Consider the following 24275-nt stretch of genomic DNA (forward strand, 5'->3'; position numbering starts at 1 on the left):
ACATATTGGCAGTCCCTGGCACTATAGGGGCAATGGCTGTACATATAGGCAGTCCCTGGCACTATAGGGGCAATGGCTGTACATATAGGCAGTCCCTGGCACTATAGGGGTAATGGCTGTACATATAGGCAGTCCCTGGCACTATAGGGGCAATGGCTGTACATATAGGTAGTCCCTGGCACTATAGGGGTAATGGCTGTACATATAGGCAGTCCCTGGCACTATAGGAGCAATGGCTGTACATATAGGCAGTCCCTGGCACTATAGGGGTAATGGCTGTACATATAGGCAGTCCCTGGCACTATAGGAGCAATGGCTGTACATATAGGCAGTCCCTGGCACTATAGGGGTAATGGCTGTACATATAGGCAGTCCCTGGCACTATAGGAGCAATGGCTGTACATATAGGCAGTACCTGGCACTGTAGGGGTAATGGCTGTACATATAGGCAGTCCCTGGCACTGTAGGGGTAATGGCTGTACATATAGGCAGTCCCTGGCACTGTAGGGGTAATGGCTGTACATATAGGCAGTCCCTGGCACTATAGGGGTAATGGCTGTACATATAGGCAGTCCCTGGCACTATAGGGGTAATGGCTGTACATATAGGCAGTCCCTGGCACTATAGGGGTAATGGCTGTACATATAGGCAGTCCCTGGCACTATAGGGGCAATGGCTGTACATATAGGCAGTCCCTGGCACTATAGGGGCAATGGCTGTACATATAGGCAGTCCCTGGCACTATAGGGGCAATGGCTGTACATATAGGCAGTCCCTGGCACTATAGGGGCAATGGCTGTACATATAGGCAGTCCCTGGCACTATAGGGGCAATGGCTGTACATATAGGCAGTCCCTGGCACTATACGGGCAATGGCTGTACATATAGACAGTCCCTGGCACTGTAGGGGTAATGGCTGTACATATAGGCAGTCCCTGCCACTGTAAGGGTAATGGCTGTACATATAGACAGTCCCTGGCACTATAGGGGTAATGGCTGTACATATAGACAGTCCCTGCCACTGTAGGGGTAATGGCTGTACATATAGACAGTCCCTGGCACTGTAGGGGTAATGGCTGTACATATAGGCAGTCCCTGGCACTGTAGGGGTAATGGCTGTACATATAGGCAGTCCCTGGCACTATAGGGGTAATGGCTGTACATATAGGCAGTCCCTGGCACTATAGGGGTAATGGCTGTACATATAGGCAGTCCCTGGCACTATAGGGGTAATGGCTGTACATATAGGCAGTCCCTGGCACTATAGGGGTAATGGCTGTACATATAGACAGTCCCTGGCACTATAGGGGTAATGGCTGTACATATAGGCAGTCCCTGCCACTATAGGGGTAATGGCTGTACATATAGGCAGTCCCTGGCACTATAGGGGTAATGGCTGTACATATAGGCAGTCCCTGGCACTATAGGGGTAATGGCTGTACATATAGGCAGTCCCTGCCACTATAGGGGTAATGGCTGTACATATAGGCAGTCCCTGGCACTATAGGGGTAATGGCTGTACATATAGACAGTCCCTGGCACTATAGGGGTAATGGCTGTACATATAGGCAGTCCCTGGCACTATAGGGGTAATGGCTGTACATATAGGCAGTCCCTGGCACTATAGGGGTAATGGCTGTACATATAGGCAGTCCCTGGCACTATAGGGGTAATGGCTGTACATATAGGCAGTACCTGACACTATAGGGGTAATGGCTGTACATATAGACAGTCCCTGGCACTATAGGGGTAATGGCTGTACATATAGGCAGTCCCTGGCACTATAGGGGTAATGGCTGTACATATAGGCAGTCCCTGGCACTATAGGGGTAATGGCTGTACATATAGGCAGTCCCTGGCACTATAGGGGCAATGGCTGTACATATAGGCAGTACCTGGCACTATAGGGGTAATGGCTGTACATATAGGCAGTCCCTGGCACTATAGGAGCAATGGCTGTACATATAGGCAGTCCCTGGCACTATAGGGGTAATGGCTGTACATATAGGCAGTCCCTGGCACTATAGGAGCAATGGCTGTACATATAGGCAGTCCCTGGCACTATAGGGGTAATGGCTGTACATATAGGCAGTCCCTGGCACTATAGGAGCAATGGCTGTACATATAGGCAGTACCTGGCACTATAGGGGTAATGGCTGTACATATAGGCAGTCCCTGGCACTATAGGGGCAATGGCTGTACATATAGGCAGTCCCTGGCACTATAGGGGTAATGGCTGTACATATAGGCAGTCCCTGGCACTATAGGGGTAATGGCTGTACATATAGGCAGTCCCTGGCACTATAGGGGCAATGGCTGTACATATAGGCAGTCCCTGGCACTATACTGCCTATATGTACAGCCATTACCCCTATAGTGCCAGGGACTGCCTATATGTACAGCCATTGCCCCTATAGTGCCAGGGACTGTCTATATGGCTGTACATATAGACAGTCCCTGCCACTATAGGGGTAATAGCTTTACATATAGACAGTACCTGGCACTATAGGGGCAATGGCTGTACATATAGGCAGTACCTGGCACTATAGGGGTAATAGCTTTACATATAGACAGTCCCTGGCACTATAGGGGCAATGGCTGTACATATAGGCAGTCCCTGGCACTATAGGGGTAATGGCTGTACATATAGGCAGTCCCTGGCACTATAGGGGTAATGGCTTTACATATAGACAGTCCCTGGCACTATAGGGGCAATGGCTGTACATATAGGGAGTCCCTGGCACTATAGGGGCAATGGCTGTACATATAGGGAGTCCCTGGCACTATAGGGGCAATGGCTGTACATATAGGCAGTCCCTGGCACTATAGGGGCAATGGCTGTACATATAGGCAGTCCCTGGCACTATAGGGGCAATGGCTGTACATATAGGCAGTCCCTGGCACTATAGGGGCAATGGCTGTACATATAGGCAGTCCATGGCACTATAGGGGCAATGGCTGTACATATAGGCAGTCCCTGGCACTATAGGGGTAATGTCTCTACATATAGGCAGTCCCTGGCACTATAGGAGCAATGGCTGTACATATAGGCAGTCCCTGGCACTATAGGGGCAATGGCTGTACATATAGGCAGTCCCTGGCACTATAGGGGCAATGGCTGTACATATAGGCAGTCCCTGGCACTATAGGGGTAATGGCTGTACATATAGGCAGTCCCTGGCACTATAGGGGTAATGGCTGTACATATAGACAGTCCCTGGCACTATAGGGGTAATGGCTGTACATATAGGCAGTCCCTGGCACTATAGGGGTAATGGCTGTACATATAGGCAGTCCCTGGCACTATAGGGGTAATGGCTGTACATATAGGCAGTACCTGACACTATAGGGGTAATGGCTGTACATATAGGCAGTCCCTGGCACTATAGGGGTAATGGCTGTACATATTGGCAGTCCCTGGCACTATAGGGGCAATGGCTGTACATATAGGCAGTCCCTGGCACTATAGGGGCAATGGCTGTACATATAGGCAGTCCCTGGCACTATAGGGGTAATGGCTGTACATATAGGCAGTCCCTGGCACTATAGGGGCAATGGCTGTACATATAGGCAGTACCTGGCACTATAGGGGTAATGGCTGTACATATAGGCAGTCCCTGGCACTATAGGAGCAATGGCTGTACATATAGGCAGTCCCTGGCACTATAGGGGTAATCGCTGTACATATAGGCAGTCCCTGGCACTATAGGAGCAATGGCTGTACATATAGGCAGTCCCTGGCACTATAGGGGTAATGGCTGTACATATAGGCAGTCCCTGGCACTATAGGAGCAATGGCTGTACATATAGGCAGTACCTGGCACTATAGGGGTAATGGCTGTACATATAGGCAGTCCCTGGCACTATAGGGGCAATGGCTGTACATATAGGCAGTCCCTGGCACTATAGGGGTAATGGCTGTACATATAGGCAGTCCCTGGCACTATAGGGGTAATGGCTGTACATATAGGCAGTCCCTGGTACTATAGGGGCAATGGCTGTACATATAGGCAGTCCCTGGCACTATAGGGGTAATGGCTGTACATATAGGCAGTACCTGGCACTATACTGCCTATATGTACAGCCATTACCCCTATAGTGCCAGGGACTGCCTATATGTACAGCCATTGCCCCTATAGTACCAGGGACTGTCTATATGGCTGTACATATAGACAGTCCCTGCCACTATAGGGGTAATAGCTTTACATATAGACAGTACCTGGCACTATAGGGGCAATGGCTGTACATATAGGCAGTACCTGGCACTATAGGGGTAATAGCTTTACATATAGACAGTCCCTGGCACTATAGGGGCAATGGCTGTACATATAGGCAGTCCCTGGCACTATAGGGGTAATGGCTGTACATATAGGCAGTCCCTGGCACTATAGGGGTAATGGCTTTACATATAGACAGTCCCTGGCACTATAGGGGCAATGGCTGTACATATAGGCAGTCCCTGGCACTATAGGGGTAATGGCTGTACATATAGGCAGTCCCTGGCACTATAGGGGCAATGGCTGTACATATAGGCAGTCCCTGGCACTATAGGGGTAATGGCTGTACATATAGGCAGTCCCTGGCACTATAGGGGTAATGGCTGTACATATAGGCAGTCCCTGCCACTATAGGGGTAATGGCTGTACATATAGGCAGTCCCTGGCACTATAGGGGTAATGGCTGTACATATAGGCAGTCCCTGTCACTGTAAGGGTAATGGCTGTACATATAGGCAGTCCCTGCCACTGTAGGGGTAATGGCTGTACATATAGACAGTCCCTGGCACTGTAGGGGTAATGGCTGTACATATAGGCAGTCCCTGCCACTGTAAGGGTAATGGCTGTACATATAGACAGTCCCTGGCACTATAGGGGTAATGGCTGTACATATAGGCAGTCCCTGGCACTATAGGGGTAATGGCTGTACATATAGACAGTCCCTGGCACTATAGGGGTAATGGCTGTACATATAGGCAGTCCCTGGCACTATAGGGGTAATGGCTGTACATATAGGCAGTCCCTGGCACTATAGGGGTAATGGCTGTACATATAGGCAGCAGTCCCTGGCACTATAGGGGTAATGGCTGTACATATAGGCAGTCCCTGGCACTATAGGGGTAATGGCTGTACATATAGGCAGTCCCTGGCACTATAGGGATAATGGCTGTACATATAGGCAGTCCCTGGCACTATAGGGGTAATGGCTGTACATATAGGCAGTCCCTGCCACTATAGGGGTAATGGCTGTACATATAGGCAGTCCCTGGCACTATAGGGGTAATGGCTGTACATATAGGCAGTCCCTGCCACTGTAAGGGTAATGGCTGTACATATAGGCAGTCCCTGCCACTGTAGGGGTAATGGCTGTACATATAGACAGTCCCTGGCACTGTAGGGGTAATGGCTGTACATATAGGCAGTCCCTGGCACTGTAGGGGTAATGGCTGTACATATAGACAGTCCCTGGCACTGTAGGGGTAATGGCTGTACATATAGGCAGTCCCTGGCACTATAGGGGTAATGGCTGTACATATAGGCAGTCCCTGGCACTATAGGGGTAATGGCTGTACATATAGACAGTCCCTGGCACTATAGGGGTAATGGCTGTACATATAGGCAGTCCCTGCCACTATAGGGGTAATGGCTGTACATATAGGCAGTCCCTGGCACTATAGGGGTAATGGCTGTACATATAGGCAGTCCCTGGCACTATAGGGGTAATGACTGTACATATAGGCAGTCCCTGGCACTATAGGGGTAATGGCTGTACATATAGGCAGTACCTGACACTATAGGGGTAATGGCTGTACATATAGGCAGTCCCTGGCACTATAGGGGTAATGGCTGTACATATAGGCAGTCCCTGGCACTATAGGGGCAATGGCTGTACATATAGGCAGTCCCTGGCACTATAGGAGCAATGGCTGTACATATAGGCAGTCCCTGGCACTATAGGGGTAATGGCTGTACATATAGGCAGTCCCTGGCACTATAGGAGCAATGGCTGTACATATAGGCAGTCCCTGGCACTATAGGGGTAATGGCTGTACATATAGGCAGTCCCTGGCACTATAGGGGCAATGGCTGTACATATAGGCAGTACCTGGCACTATAGGGGTAATGGCTGTACATATAGGCAGTCCCTGGCACTATAGGGGTAATGGCTGTACATATAGACAGTCCCTGGCACTATAGGGGTAATGGCTGTACATATAGGCAGTCCCTGGCACTATAGGGGTAATGGCTGTACATATAGGCAGTCCCTGGCACTATAGGGGTAATGGCTGTACATATAGGCAGCAGTCCCTGGCACTATAGGGGTAATGGCTGTACATATAGGCAGTCCCTGGCACTATAGGGGTAATGGCTGTACATATAGGCAGTCCCTGGCACTATAGGGATAATGGCTGTACATATAGGCAGTCCCTGGCACTATAGGGGTAATGGCTGTACATATAGGCAGTCCCTGCCACTATAGGGGTAATGGCTGTACATATAGGCAGTCCCTGGCACTATAGGGGTAATGGCTGTACATATAGGCAGTCCCTGCCACTGTAAGGGTAATGGCTGTACATATAGGCAGTCCCTGCCACTGTAGGGGTAATGGCTGTACATATAGACAGTCCCTGGCACTGTAGGGGTAATGGCTGTACATATAGACAGTCCCTGGCACTGTAGGGGTAATGGCTGTACATATAGGCAGTCCCTGCCACTGTAAGGGTCATGGCTGTACATATAGACAGTCCCTGGCACTGTAGGGGTAATGGCTGTACATATAGACAGTCCCTGGCACTGTAGGGGTAATGGCTGTACATATAGGCAGTCCCTGGCACTGTAGGGGTAATGGCTGTACATATAGACAGTCCCTGGCACTGTAGGGGTAATGGCTGTACATATAGGCAGTCCCTGGCACTGTAGGGGTAATGGCTGTACATATAGGCAGTCCCTGGCACTGTAGGGGTAATGGCTGTACATATAGACAGTCCCTGGCACTGTAGGGGTAATGGCTGTACATATAGGCAGTCCCTGGCACTATAGGGGTAATGGCTGTACATATAGGCAGTCCCTGGCACTATAGGGGTAATGGCTGTACATATAGACAGTCCCTGGCACTATAGGGGTAATGGCTGTACATATAGGCAGTCCCTGCCACTATAGGGGTAATGGCTGTACATATAGGCAGTCCCTGGCACTATAGGGGTAATGGCTGTACATATAGGCAGTCCCTGGCACTATAGGGGTAATGACTGTACATATAGGCAGTCCCTGGCACTATAGGGGTAATGGCTGTACATATAGGCAGTACCTGACACTATAGGGGTAATGGCTGTACATATAGGCAGTCCCTGACACTATAGGGGTAATGGCTGTACATATAGGCAGTCCCTGGCACTATAGGGGCAATGGCTGTACATATAGGCAGTCCCTGGCACTATAGGAGCAATGGCTGTACATATAGGCAGTCCCTGGCACTATAGGGGTAATGGCTGTACATATAGGCAGTTCCTGGCACTATAGGAGCAATGGCTGTACATATAGGCAGTCCCTGGCACTATAGGGGTAATGGCTGTACATATAGGCAGTCCCTGGCACTATAGGGGCAATGGCTGTACATATAGGCAGTACCTGGCACTATAGGGGTAATGGCTGTACATATAGGCAGTACCTGCCACTATAGGAGCAATGGCTGTACATATAGGCAGTCCCTGGCACTATAGGGGTAATGGCTGTACATATAGGCAGTCCCTGGCACTATAGGAGCAATGGCTGTACATATAGGCAGTCCCTGGCACTATAGGGGTAATGGCTGTACATATAGGCAGTACCTGGCACTATAGGAGCAATGGCTGTACATATAGGCAGTACCTGGCACTATAGGGGTAATGGCTGTACATATAGGCAGTCCCTGGCACTATAGGGGCAATGGCTGTACATATAGGCAGTCCCTGGCACTATAGGGGTAATGGCTGTACATATAGGCAGTCCCTGGCACTATAGGGGTAATGCTGTACATATAGGCAGTCCCTGGCACTATAGGGGTAATGGCTGTACATATAGGCAGTCCCTGGCACTATAGGGGCAATGGCTGTACATATAGGCAGTCCCTGGCACTATAGGGGTAATGGCTGTACATATAGGCAGTACCTGGCACTATACTGCCTATATGTACAGCCATTACCTCTATAGTGCCAGGGACTGCCTATATGTACAGCCATTGCCCCTATAGTGCCAGGGACTGTCTATATGGCTGTACATATAGACAGTCTATAGGGGTAATAGCTATACATATAGACAGTACCTGGCACTATAGGGGCAATGGCTGTACATATAGGCAGTACCTGGCACTATAGGGGCAATGGCTGTACATATATGCAGTCCCTGGCACTATAGGGGTAATGGCTGTACATATAGGCAGTCCCTGGCACTATAGGGGTAATGGCTGTACATACAGGCAGTCCCTGGCACTATAGGGGTAATGGCTGTACATACAGGCAGTCCCTGCCACTATAGGGGTAATGGCTGTACATATAGGCAGTCCCTGGCACTATAGGGGTAATGGCTGTACATATAGGCAGTCCCTGCCACTGTAAGGGTAATGGCTGTACATATAGGCAGTCCCTGCCACTGTAGGGGTAATGGCTGTACATATAGACAGTCCCTGGCACTGTAGGGGTAATGGCTGTACATATAGGCAGTCCCTGCCACTGTAGGGGTAATGGCTGTACATATAGACAGTCCCTGGCACTGTAGGGGTAATGGCTGTACATATAGGCAGTCCCTGGCACTGTAGGGGTAATGGCTGTACATATAGGCAGTCCCTGGCACTGTAGGGGTAATGGCTGTACATATAGGCAGTCCCTGCCACTGTAGGGGTAATGGCTGTACATATAGGCAGTCCCTGGCACTGTAGGGGTAATGGCTGTACATATAGGCAGTCCCTGGCACTATAGGGGTAATGGCTGTACATATAGGCAGTCCCTGGCACTATAGGGGTAATGGCTGTACATATAGACAGTCCCTGGCACTATAGGGGTAATGGCTGTACATATAGGCAGTCCCTGCCACTATAGGGGTAATGGCTGTACATATAGGCAGTCCCTGGCACTATAGGGGTAATGACTGTACATATAGGCAGTCCCTGGCACTATAGGGGTAATGGCTGTACATATAGGCAGTCCCTGGCACTATAGGGGCAATGGCTGTACATATAGGCAGTCCCTGGCACTATAGGAGCAATGGCTGTACATATAGGCAGTCCCTGGCACTATAGGGGTAATGGCTGTACATATAGGCAGTCCCTGGCACTATAGGAGCAATGGCTGTACATATAGGCAGTCCCTGGCACTATAGGGGTAATGGCTGTACATATAGGCAGTCCCTGGCACTATAGGGGCAATGGCTGTACATATAGGCAGTACCTGGCACTATAGGGGTAATGGCTGTACATATAGGCAGTACCTGGCACTATAGGAGCAATGGCTGTACATATAGGCAGTCCCTGGCACTATAGGGGTAATGGCTGTACATATAGGCAGTCCCTGGCACTATACGAGCAATGGCTGTACATATAGGCAGTCCCTGGCACTATAGGGGTAATGGCTGTACATATAGGCAGTACCTGGCACTATAGGAGCAATGGCTGTACATATAGGCAGTACCTGGCACTATAGGGGTAATGGCTGTACATATAGGCAGTCCCTGGCACTATAGGGGCAATGGCTGTACATATAGGCAGTCCCTGGCACTATAGGGGTAATGGCTGTACATATAGGCAGTACCTGGCACTATAGGGGTAATGCTGTACACATAGGCAGTCCCTGGCACTATAGGGGTAATGGCTGTACATATAGGCAGTCCCTGGCACTATAGGGGCAATGGCTGTACATATAGGCAGTCCCTGGCACTATAGGGGTAATGGCTGTACATATAGGCAGTACCTGGCACTATACTGTACATATGGTAATGGCTGTACATATAGACAGTCCCTGGCACTATAGGGGTAATGGCTGTACATATAGGCAGTCCCTGCCACTATAGGGGTAATGGCTGTACATATAGGCAGTCCCTGGCACTATAGGGGTAATGACTGTACATATAGGCAGTCCCTGGCACTATAGGGGTAATGGCTGTACATATAGGCAGTCCCTGGCACTATAGGGGCAATGGCTGTACATATAGGCAGTCCCTGGCACTATAGGAGCAATGGCTGTACATATAGGCAGTCCCTGGCACTATAGGGGTAATGGCTGTACATATAGGCAGTCCCTGGCACTATAGGGGCAATGGCTGTACATATAGGCAGTCCCTGGCACTATAGGGGCAATGGCTGTACATATAGGCAGTCCCTGGCACTATAGGGGCAATGGCTGTACATATAGGCAGTCCCTGGCACTATAGGGGCAATGGCTGTACATATAGACAGTCCCTGGCACTATAGGGGCAATGGCTGTACATATAGGCAGTCCCTGGCACTATAGGGGTAATGGCTGTACATATAGGCAGTCCCTGGCACTATAGGGGTAATGGCTGTACATATAGGCAGTCCCTGGCACTATAGGGGCAATGGCTGTACATATAGGCAGTCCCTGGCACTATAGGGGCAATGGCTGTACATATAGGCAGTCCCTGGCACTATAGGGGTAATGGCTGTACATATAGGCAGTCCCTGGCACTATAGGGGTAATGGCTGTACATATAGGCAGCAGTCCCTGGCACTATAGGGGTAATGGCTGTACATATAGGCAGCAGTCCCTGGCACTATAGGGGTAATGGCTGTACATATAGGCAGTCCCTGGCACTATAGGGGTAATGGCTGTACATATATGCAGTCCCTGGCACTATAGGGGTAATGGCTGTACATATAGGCAGTCCCTGGCACTATAGGGGTAATGGCTGTACATACAGGCAGTCCCTGGCACTATAGGGGTAATGGCTGTACATACAGGCAGTCCCTGCCACTATAGGGGTAATGGCTGTACATATAGGCAGTCCCTGGCACTATAGGGGTAATGGCTGTACATATAGGCAGTCCCTGCCACTGTAAGGGTAATGGCTGTACATATAGGCAGTCCCTGCCACTGTAGGGGTAATGGCTGTACATATAGACAGTCCATGGCACTGTAGGGGTAATGGCTGTACATATAGGCAGTCCCTGCCACTGTAGGGGTAATGGCTGTACATATAGACAGTCCCTGGCACTGTAGGGGTAATGGCTGTACATATAGGCAGTCCCTGGCACTGTAGGGGTAATGGCTGTACATATAGGCAGTCCCTGGCACTGTAGGGGTAATGGCTGTACATATAGGCAGTCCCTGCCACTGTAGGGGTAATGGCTGTACATATAGGCAGTCCCTGGCACTGTAGGGGTAATGGCTGTACATATAGGCAGTCCCTGGCACTATAGGGGTAATGGCTGTACATATAGGCAGTCCCTGGCACTATAGGGGTAATGGCTGTACATATAGACAGTCCCTGGCACTATAGGGGTAATGGCTGTACATATAGGCAGTCCCTGCCACTATAGGGGTAATGGCTGTACATATAGGCAGTCCCTGGCACTGTAGGGGTAATGGCTGTACATATAGGCAGTCCCTGGCACTATAGGGGTAATGGCTGTACATATAGGCAGTCCCTGGCACTATAGGGGTAATGGCTGTACATATAGACAGTCCTTGGCACTATAGGGGTAATGGCTGTACATATAGGCAGTCCCTGCCACTATAGGGGTAATGGCTGTACATATAGGCAGTCCCTGGCACTATAGGGGTAATGACTGTACATATAGGCAGTCCCTGGCACTATAGGGGTAATGGCTGTACATATAGGCAGTCCCTGGCACTATAGGGGCAATGGCAGTACATATAGGCAGTCCCTGGCACTATAGGAGCAATGGCTGTACATATAGGCAGTCCCTGGCACTATAGGGGTAATGGCTGTACATATAGGCAGTCCCTGGCACTATAGGAGCAATGGCTGTACATATAGGCAGTCCCTGGCACTATAGGGGTAATGGCTGTACATATAGGCAGTCCCTGGCACTATAGGGGCAATGGCTGTACATATAGGCAGTACCTTGCACTATAGGGGTAATGGCTGTACATATAGGCAGTACCTGGCACTATAGGAGCAATGGCTGTACATATAGGCAGTCCCTGGCACTATAGGGGTAATGGCTGTACATATAGGCAGTCCCTGGCACTATAGGAGCAATGGCTGTACATATAGGCAGTCCCTGGCACTATAGGGGTAATGGCTGTACATATAGGCAGTACCTGGCACTATAGGAGCAATGGCTGTACATATAGGCAGTACCTGGCACTATAGGGGTAATGGCTGTACATATAGGCAGTCCCTGGCACTATAGGGGCAATGGCTGTACATATAGGCAGTCCCTGGCACTATAGGGGTAATGGCTGTACATATAGGCAGTACCTGGCACTATAGGGGTAATGCTGTACACATAGGCAGTCCCTGGCACTATAGGGGTAATGGCTGTACATATAGGCAGTCCCTGGCACTATAGGGGCAATGGCTGTACATATAGGCAGTCATTGGCACTATAGGGGTAATGGCTGTACATATAGGCAGTACCTGGCACTATACTGCCTATATGTACAGCCATTACCTCTATAGTGCCAGGGACTGCCTATATGTACAGCCATTGCCCCTATAGTGCCAGGGACTGTCTATATGGCTGTACATATAGACAGTCCCTGGCACTATAGGGGTAATAGCTTTACATATAGACAGTACCTGGCACTATAGGGGCAATGGCTGTACATATAGGCAGTACCTGGCACTATAGGGGCAATGGCTGTACATATAGGCAGTCCCTGGCACTATAGGGGCAATGGCTGTACATATAGGCAGTCCCTGGCACTATAGGGGCAATGGCTGTACATATAGGCAGTCCCTGGCACTATAGGGGTAATGGCTGTACATATAGGCAGTCCCTGGCACTATAGGGGCAATGGCTGTACATATAGGCAGTCCCTGGCACTATAGGGGCAATGGCTGTACATATAGGCAGTCCCTGGCACTATAGGGGCAATGGCTGTACATATAGCCAGTCCCTGGCACTATAGGGGCAATGGCTGTACATATAGGCAGTCCCTGGCACTATAGGGGCAATGGCTGTACATATAGCCAGTCCCTGGCACTATAGGGGCAATGGCTGTACATATAGGCAGTCCCTGGCACTATAGGGGCAATGGCTGTACATATAGGCAGTCCCTGGCACTATAGGGGCAATGGCTGTACATATAGGCAGTCCCTGGCACTATAGGGGCAATGGCTGTACATATAGGCAGTCCCTGGCACTATAGGGGCAATGGCTGTACATATAGACAGTCCCTGGCACTATAGGGGCAATGGCTGTACATATAGGCAGTCCCTGGCACTATAGGGGTAATGGCTGTACATATAGGCAGTCCCTGGCACTATAGGGGTAATGGCTGTACATATAGGCAGTCCCTGGCACTATAGGGGCAATGGCTGTACATATAGGCAGTCCCTGGCACTATAGGGGCAATGGCTGTACATATAGGCAGTCCCTGGCACTATAGGGGTAATGGCTGTACATATAGGCAGTCCCTGGCACTATAGGGGTAATGGCTGTACATATAGGCAGCAGTCCCTGGCACTATAGGGGTAATGGCTGTACATATAGGCAGCAGTCCCTGGCACTATAGGGGTAATGGCTGTACATATAGGCAGTCCCTGGCACTATAGGGGTAATGGCTGTACATATATGCAGTCCCTGGCACTATAGGGGTAATGGCTGTACATATAGGCAGTCCCTGGCACTATAGGGGTAATGGCTGTACATACAGGCAGTCCCTGGCACTATAGGGGTAATGGCTGTACATACAGGCAGTCCCTGCCACTATAGGGGTAATGGCTGTACATATAGGCAGTCCCTGGCACTATAGGGGTAATGGCTGTACATATAGGCAGTCCCTGCCACTGTAAGGGTAATGGCTGTACATATAGGCAGTCCCTGCCACTGTAGGGGTAATGGCTGTACATATAGACAGTCCCTGGCACTGTAGGGGTAATGGCTGTACATATAGGCAGTCCCTGCCACTGTAGGGGTAATGGCTGTACATATAGACAGTCCCTGGCACTGTAGGGGTAATGGCTGTACATATAGGCAGTCCCTGGCACTGTAGGGGTAATGGCTGTACATATAGGCAGTCCCTGGCACTGTAGGGGTAATGGCTGTACATATAGGCAGTCCCTGGCACTATAGGGGTAATGGCTGTACATATAGGCAGTCCCTGGCACTATAGGGGCAATGGCTGTACATATAGGCAGTACCTGGCACTATAGGGGTAATGGCTGTACATATAGGCAGTCCCTGGCACTATAGGGGTAATGGCTGTACATATAGGCAGTACCTGGCACTATAGGAGCAATGGCTGTACATATAGGCAGTACCTGGCACTATAGGGGTAATGGCTGTACATATAGGCAGTCCCTGGCACTATAGGGGCAATGGCTGTACATATAGGCAGTCCCTGGCACTATAGGGGTAATGGCTGTACATATAGGCAGTCCCTGGCACTATAGGGGTAATGGCTGTACATATAGGCACTCCCTGGAACTATAGGGGCAATGGCTGTACATATAGGCAGTCCCTGGCACTATAGGGGTAATGGCTGTACATATAGTCAGTACCTGGCACTATACTGCCTATATGTACAGCCATTACCCCTATAGTGCCAGGGACTGCCTATATGTACAGCCATTGCCCCTATAGTGCCAGGGACTGTCTATATGGCTGTACATATAGACAGTCCCTGGCACTATAGGGGTAATGGCTGTACATATAGGCAGTCCCTGGCACTATAGGGGCAATGGCTGTACATATAGGCAGTCCCTGGCACTATAGGAGCAATGGCTGTACATATAGGCAGTCCCTGGCACTATAGGGGTAATGGCTGTACATATAGGCAGTCCCTGGCACTATAGGGGCAATGGCTGTACATATAGGCAGTACCTGGCACTATAGGGGTAATGGCTGTACATATAGGCAGTCCCTGGCACTATAGGGGTAATGGCTGTACATATAGGCAGTACCTGGCACTATAGGAGCTATGGCTGTACATATAGGCAGTACCTGGCACTATACTGCCTATATGTACAGCCATTACCCCTATAGTGCCAGGGACTGCCTATATGTACAGCCATTGCCCCTATAGTGCCAGGGACTGTCTATATGGCTGTACATATAGACAGTCCCTGGCACTATAGGGGTAATAGCTTTACATATAGACAGTCCCAGGCACTATAGGGGCAATGGCTGTACATATAGGCAGTCCCTGGCACCATAGGGGCAATGGCTGTACATATAGGCAGTCCCAGGCACTATAGGGGCAATGGCTGTACATATAGGCAGTCCCTGGCACTATAGGGGTAATGGCTGTACATATAGGCAGTCCCTGGCACTATAGGGGTAATGGCTGTACATATAGGCAGTCCCTGGCACTATAGGGGTAATGGCTGTACATATAGGCAGTCCCTGGCACTATAGGGGCAATGGCTGTACATATAGGCAGTCCCTGGCACTATAGGGGCAATGGCTGTACATATAGGCAGTCCCTGGCACTATAGGGGCAATGGCTGTACATATAGGCAGTCCCTGGCACTATAGGGGTAATGGCTGTACATATAGGCAGTCCCTGGCACTATAGGGGTAATGGCTGTACATATAGGCAGTCCCTGGCACTATAAGGGTAATGGCTGTACATATAGGCAGTCCCTGGCACTATAGGAGCAATGGCTGTACATATAGGCAGTCCCTGGCACTATAGGGGTAATGGCTGTACATATAGGCAGTCCCTGGCACTATAGGGGTAATGGCTGTACATATAGGCAGTCCCTGGCACTATAGGGGTAATGGCTGTACATATAAGCAGTCCCTGGCACTATAGGAGCAATGGCTGTACATATAGGCAGTCCCTGGCACTATAGGGGTAATGGCTGTACATATAGGCAGTCCCTGGCACTATAGGGGTAATGGCTGTACATATAGGCAGTCCCTGGCACTATAGGGGTAATGGCTGTACATATAAGCAGTCCCTGGCACTATAGGGGTAATGGCTGTACATATAGGCAGTCCCTGGCACTATAGGGGTAATGGCTGTACATATAGACAGTCCCTGGCACTATAGGGGTAATGGCTGTACATATAGGCAGTCCCTGGCACTATAGGGGTAATGGCTGTACATATAGACAGTCCCTGGCACTATAGGGGTAATGGCTGTACATATAGGCAGTCCCTGCCACTATAGGGGTAATGGCTGTACATATAGGCAGTCCCTGGCACTATAGGGGTAATGGCTGTACATATAGGCAGTCCCTGGCACTATAGGGGTAATGGCTGTACATATAGGCAGTCCCTGCCACTATAGGGGTAATGGCTCTACATATAGGCAGTCCCTGGCACTATAGGGGTAATGGCTCTACATATAGGCAGTCCCTGGCACTATAGGGGTAATGGCTGTACATATAGGCAGTCCCTGGCACTATAGGGGTAATGGCTGTACATAGAGGCAGTCCCTGGCACTATAGGGGTAATGGCTGTACATAGAGGCAGTCCCTGGCACTATAGGGGTAATGGCTGTACATATAGGCAGTCCCTGGCACTATAGGGGTAATGGCTGTACATATAGGCAGTACCTGACACTATAGGGGTAATGGCTGTACATATAGGCAGTCCCTGGCACTATAGGGGTAATGGCTGTACATATTGGCAGTCCCTGGCACTATAGGGGCAATGGCTGTACATATAGGCAGTCCCTGGCACTATAGGGGCAATGGCTGTACATATAGGCAGTCCCTGGCACTATAGGGGCAATGGCTGTACATATAGGCAGTCCCTGGCACTATAGGGGCAATGGCTGTACATATAGGCCGTCCCTGGCACTATAGGTGCAATGGCTGTACATATAGGCAGTACCTGGCACTATAGGGGCAATGGCTGTACATATAGGCAGTCCCTGGCACTATAGGGGCAATGGCTGTACATATAGGCAGTCCCTGGCACTATAGGGGCAATGGCTGTACATATAGGCAGTCCCTGGCACTATAGGGGCAATGGCTGTACATATAGGCAGTCCCTGGCACTATAGGGGTAATGGCTGTACATATAGGCAGTCCCTGGCACTATAGGGGTAATGGCTGTACATATAGGCAGTCCCTGGCACTATAGGGGCAATGGCTGTACATATAGGCAGTACCTGACACTATAGGGGTAATGGCTGTACATATAGGCAGTCCCTGGCACTATAGGGGTAATGGCTGTACATATTGGCAGTCCCTGGCACTATAGGGGTAATGGCTGTACATATAGGCAGTCCCTGGCACTATAGGGGCAATGGCTGTACATATAGGCAGTACCTGGCACTATAGGGGTAATGGCTGTACATATAGGCAGTCCCTGGCACTATAGGGGTAATGGCTGTACATATAGGCAGTCCCTGGCACTATAGGGGCAATGGCTGTACATATAGGCAGTCCCTGGCACTATAGGGGTAATGGCTGTACATATAGGCAGTACCTGGCACTATACTGCCTATATGTACAGCCATTACCCCTATAGTGCCAGGGACTGCCTATATGTACAGCCATTGCCCCTATAGTGCCAGGGACTGTCTATATGGCTGTACATATAGACAGTCCCTGGCACTATAGGGGTAATAGCTTTACATATAGACAGTACCTGGCACTATAGGGGCAATGGCTGTACATATAGGCAGTACCTGGCACTATAGGGGTAATAGCTTTACATATAGACAGTCCCTGGCACTATAGGGGCAATGGCTGTACATATAGGCAGTCCCTGGCACTATAGGGGTAATGGCTGTACATATAGACAGTCCCTGGCACTATAGGGGTAATGGCTGTACATATAGACAGTCCCTGGCACTATAGGGGCAATGGCTGTACATATAGGCAGTCGCTGGCACTATAGGGGTAATGGCTGTACATATAGGCAGTCCCTGGCACTATAGGGGCAATGGCTGTACATGTAGGCAGTCCCTGGCACTATAGGGGCAATGGCTGTACATGTAGGCAGTCCCTGGCACTATAGGGGCAATGGCTGTACATATAGGCAGTCCCTGGCACTATAGGGGCAATGGCTGTACATATAGGCAGTCCCTGGCACTATAGGGGCAAAGGCTGTACATATAGGCAGTCCCTGGCACTATAGGGGCAATGGCTGTACATATAGGCAGTCCCTGGCACTATAGGGGCAATGGCTGTACATATAGGCAGTCCCTGGCACTATAGGGGCAATGGCTGTACATATAGGCAGTCCCTGGCACTATAGGGGTAATGGCTGTACATATAGGCAGTCCCTGGCACTATAGGGGCAATGGTTGTACATATAGGCAGTCCCTGGCACTATAGGGGCAATGGCTGTACATATAGGCAGTCCCTGGCACTATAGGGGCAATGGCTGTACATATAGGCAGTCCCTGGCACTATAGGGGCAATGGCTGTACATATAGGCAGTCCCTGGCACTATAGGGGCAATGGCTGTACATGTAGGCAGTCCCTGGCACTATAGGGGCAATGGCTGTACATGTAGGGAGTCCCTGGCACTATAGGGGCAATGGCTGTACATGTAGGCAGTCCCTGGCACTATAGGGGCAATGGCTGTACATGTAGGCAGTCCCTGGCACTATAGGGGCAATGGCTGTACTTGTAGGCAGTCCCTGGCACTATAGGGGCAATGGCTGTACATGTAGGCAGTCCCTGGCACTATAGGGGCAATGGCTGTACATGTAGGCAGTCCCTGGCACTATAGGGGCAATGGCTGTACATATAGGCAGTCCCTGGCACTATAGGGGCAATGGCTGTACATATAGGCAGTCCCTGGCACTATAGGTGCAATGGCTGTACATATAGGCAGTCCCTGGCACTATAGGGGCAATGGCTGTACATATAGGCAGTCCCTGGCACTATAGGGGCAATGGCTGTACATATAGGCAGTCCCTGGCACTATAGGGGCAATGGCTGTACATATAGGCAGTCCCTGGCACTATAGGGGCAATGGCTGTACATATAGACAGTCCCTGGCACTATAGGGGCAATGGCTGTACATATAGGCCGTCCCTGGCACTATAGGGGCAATGGCTGTACATATAGGCCGTCCCTGGCACTATAGGGGCAATGGCTGTACATATAGGCCGTCCCTGGCACTATAGGGGCAATGGCTGTACATATAGGCCGTCCCTGGCACTATAGGGGCAATGGCTGTACATATAGGCCGTCCCTGGCACTATAGGGGCAATGGCTGTACATATAGGCCGTCCCTGGCACTATAGGGGCAATGGCTGTACATATAGGCAGTCCCTGGCACTATAGGGGCAATGGCTGTACATATAGGCAGTCCCTGGCACTATAGGGGCAATGGCTGTACATATAGGCAGTCCCTGGCACTATAGGGGCAATGGCTGTACATATAGGCAGTCCCTGGCACTATAGGGGCAATGGCTGTACATATAGGCAGTCCCTGGCACTATAGGGGCAATGGCTGTACATATAGGCAGTCCCTGGCACTATAGGGGCAATGGCTGTACATATAGGCAGTCCCTGGCACTATAGGGGCAATGGCTGTACATATAGGCAGTCCCTGGCACTATAGGGGCAATGGCTGTACATATAGGCAGTCCCTGGCACTATAGGGGCAATGGCTGTACATATAGGCAGTCCCTGGCACTATAGGGGCAATGGCTGTACATATAGGCAGTCCCTGGCACTATAGGGGCAATGGCTGTACATGTAGGCAGTCCCTGGCACTATAGGGGCAATGGCTGTACATGTAGGCAGTCCCTGGCACTATAGGGGCAATGGCTGTACATGTAGGCAGTCCCTGGCACTATAGGGGCAATGGCTGTACATGTAGGCAGTCCCTGGCACTATAGGGGCAATGGCTGTACATGTAGGCAGTCCCTGGCACTATAGGGGCAATGGCTGTACATGTAGGCAGTCCCTGGCACTATAGGGGCAATGGCTGTACATGTAGGCAGTCCCTGGCACTATAGGGGCAATGGCTGTACATGTAGGCAGTCCCTGGCACTATAGGGGCAATGGCTGTACATGTAGGCAGTCCCTGGCACTATAGGGGCAATGGCTGTACATGTAGGCAGTCCCTGGCACTATAGGGGCAATGGCTGTACATATAGGCAGTCCCTGGCACTATAGGGGCAATGGCTGTACATATAGGCAGTCCCTGGCACTATAGGGGCAATGGCTGTACATATAGGCAGTCCCTGGCACTATAGGGGCAATGGCTGTACATATAGGCAGTCCCTGGCACTATAGGGGCAATGGCTGTACATATAGGCAGTCCCTGGCACTATAGGGGCAATGGCTGTACATATAGGCAGTCCCTGGCACTACAGGGGCAATGGCTGTACATATAGGCAGTCCCTGGCACTATAGGGGCAATGGCTGTACATATAGGCAGTCCCTGGCACTATAGGGGTAATGGCTGTACATATAGGCAGTCCCTGGCACTATAGGGGCAATGGCTGTACATATAGGCAGTCCCTGGCACTATAGGGGCAATGGCTGTACATATAGGCAGTCCCTGGCACTATAGGGGCAATGGCTGTACATATAGGCAGTCCCTGGCACTATAGGGGCAATGGCTGTACATATAGGCAGTCCCTGGCACTATAGGGGCAATGGCTGTACATATAGGCAGTCCCTGGCACTATAGGGGCAATGGCTGTACATATAGGCAGTCCCTGGCACTATAGGGGCAATGGCTGTACATATAGGCAGTCCCTGGCACTATAGGGGCAATGGCTGTACATATAGGCAGTCCCTGGCACTATAGGGGCAATGGCTGTACATATAGGCAGTCCCTGGCACTATAGGGGCAATGGCTGTACATATAGGCAGTCCCTGGCACTATAGGGGTAATGGCTGTACATATAGGCAGTCCCTGGCACTATAGGGGCAATGGCTGTACATATAGGCAGTCCCTGGCACTATAGGGGCAATGGCTGTACATATAGGCAGTCCCTGGCACTATAGGGGCAATGGCTGTACATATAGGCAGTCCCTGGCACTATAGGGGCAATGGCTGTACATATAGACAGTCCCTGGCACTATAGGGGCAATGGCTGTACATATAGGCAGTCCCTGGCACTATAGGGGTAATGGCTGTACATATAGGCAGTCCCTGGCACTATAGGGGCAATGGCTGTACATATAGGCAGTCCCTGGCACTATAGGGGCAATGGCTGTACATATAGGCAGTCCCTGGGACTATAGGGGCAATGGCTGTACATATAGGCAGTCCCTGGCACTATAGGGGCAATGGCTGTACATATAGGCAGTCCCTGGCACTATAGGGGTAATGCTGTACATATATGCAGTACCTGGCACTATAGGGGTAATGCTGTACATATATGCAGTACCTGGCACTATACTGCCTATATGTACAGCCATTACCTCTATAGTGCCAGGGACTGCCTATATGTACAGCCATTGCCCCTATAGTGCCAGGGACTGTCTATATGGCTGTACATATAGACAGTCCCTGGCACTATAGGGGTAATAGCTTTACATATAGACAGTACCTGGCACTATAGGGGCAATGGCTGTACATATAGGCAGTACCTGGCACTATAGGGGTAATAGCTTTACATATAGACAGTCCCTGGCACTATAGGGGCAATGGCTGTACATATAGGCAGTCCCTGGCACTATAGGGGCAATGGCTGTACATATAGGCAGTCCCTGGCACTATAGGGGCAATGGCTGTACATATAGGCAGTCCCTGGCACTATAGGGGCAATGGCTGTACATATAGGCAGTCCCTGGCACTATAGGGGTAATGGCTGTACATATAGGCAGTCCCTGGCACTATAGGGGTAATGGCTGTACATATAGGCAGTCCCTGGCACTATAGGGGCAATGGCTGTACATATAGGCAGTCCCTGGCACTATAGGGGCAATGGCTGTACATATAGGCAGTCCCTGGCACTATAGGGGCAATGGCTGTACATATAGGCAGTCCCTGGCACTATAGGGGCAATGGCTGTACATATAGGCAGTCCCTGGCACTATAGGGGCAATGGCTGTACATATAGGCAGTCCCTGGCACTATAGGGGTAATGGCTGTACGTATAGACAGTCCCTGGCACTATAGGGGTAATGGCTGTACATATAGGCAGTCCCTGGCACTATAAGGGTAATGGCTGTACATATAGGCAGTCCCTGGCACTATAGGAGCCATGGCTGTACATATAGGCAGTCCCTGGCACTATAGGGGTAATGGCTGTACATATAGGCAGTCCCTGGCACTATAAGGGTAGTGGCTGTACATATAGGCAGTCCCTGGCACTATAGGGGTAATGGCTGTACATATAGGCAGTCCCTGGCACTATAGGGGTAATGGCTGTACATATAGGCAGTCCCTGGCACTATAGGGGTAATGGCTGTACATATAGGCAGTCCCTGGCACTATAGGGGTAATGGCTGTACATATAGACAGTCCCTGGCACTATAGGGGTAATGGCTGTACATATAGGCAGTCCCTGGCACTATAGGGGTAATGGCTGTACATATAGGCAGTCCCTGCCACTATAGGGGTAATGGCTGTACATATAGGCAGTCCCTGCCACTATAGGGGTAATGGCTGTACATATAGGCAGTCCCTGGCACTATAGGGGTAATGGCTGTACATATAGACAGTCCCTGCCACTATAGGGGTAATGGCTGTACATATAGACAGTCCCTGGCACTGTAGGGGTAATGGCTGTACATATAGGCAGTCCCTGCCACTGTAAGGGTAATGGCTGTATATATAAACAGTCCCTGGCACTGTAGGGGTAATGGCTGTACATATAGGCAGTCCCTGGCACTGTAGGGGTAATGGCTGTACATATAGACAGTCCCTGGCACTGTAGGGGTAATGGCTGTACATATAGGCAGTCCCTGGCACTATAGGGGTAATGGCTGTACACATAGGCAGCAGTCCCTGGCACTATAGGGGTAATGGCTGTACATATAGGCAGCAGTCCCTGGCACTATAGGGGTAATGGCTGTACATATAGGCAGTCCCTGGCACTATAGGGGTAATGGCTGTACATATATGCAGTCCCTGGCACTATAGGGGTAATGGCTGTACATATAGGCAGTCCCTGGCACTATAGGGGTAATGGCTGTACATACAGGCAGTCCCTGGCACTATAGGGGTAATGGCTGTACATACAGGCAGTCCCTGCCACGATAGGGGTTACGTCTGTACATATAGGCAGTCCCTGGCACTATAGGGGTAATGGCTGTACATATAGGCAGTCCCTGCCACTGTAAGGGTAATGGCTGTACATATAGGCAGTCCCTGCCACTGTAGGGGTAATGGCTGTACATATAGACAGTCCCTGGCACTGTAGGGGTAATGGCTGTACATATAGGCAGTCCCTGCCACTGTAGGGATAATGGCTGTACATATAGACAGTCCCTGGCACTGTAGGGGTAATGGCTGTACATATAGGCAGTCCCTGGCACTGTAGGGGTAATGGCTGTACATATAGACAGTCTCTGGCACTGTAGGGGTAATGGCTGTACATATACGCAGTCCCTGCCACTGTAGGGGTAATGGCTGTACATATAGGCAGTCCCTGGCACTGTAGGGGTAATGGCTGTACATATAGACAGTCCCTGGCACTATAGGGGTAATGGCTGTACATATAGGCAGTCCCTGGCACTATAGGGGTAATGGCTGTACATATAGGCAGTCCCTGGCACTATAGGGGTAATGGCTGTACATATAGGCAGTCCCTGGCACTATAGGGGCAATGGCTGTACATATAGGCAGTACCTGGCACTATAGGGGTAATGGCTGTACATATAGGCAGTACCTGGCACTATAGGAGCAATGGCTGTACATATAGGCAGTCCCTGGCACTATAGGGGCAATGGCTGTACATATAGGCAGTCCCTGGCACTATAGGAGCAATGGCTGTACATATAGGCAGTCCCTGGCACTATAGGGGTAATGGCTGTACATATAGGCAGTACCTGGCACTATAGGAGCAATGGCTGTACATATAGGCAGTCCCTGGCACTATAGGGGTAATGGCTGTACATATAGGCAGTACCTGGCACTATAGGAGCAATGGCTGTACATATAGGCAGTACCTGGCACTATAGGGGTAATGGCTGTACATATAGGCAGTCCCTGGCACTATAGGGGCATTGGCTGTACATATAGGCAGTCCCTGGCACTATAGGGGTAATGGCTGT

The sequence above is a fragment of the Taudactylus pleione genome, unplaced genomic scaffold, assembly GCF_031769625.1.
Source record: "Taudactylus pleione unplaced genomic scaffold, aTauple2 ptg000594l, whole genome shotgun sequence".
NCBI lineage: Eukaryota > Metazoa > Chordata > Amphibia > Anura > Myobatrachidae > Taudactylus > Taudactylus pleione.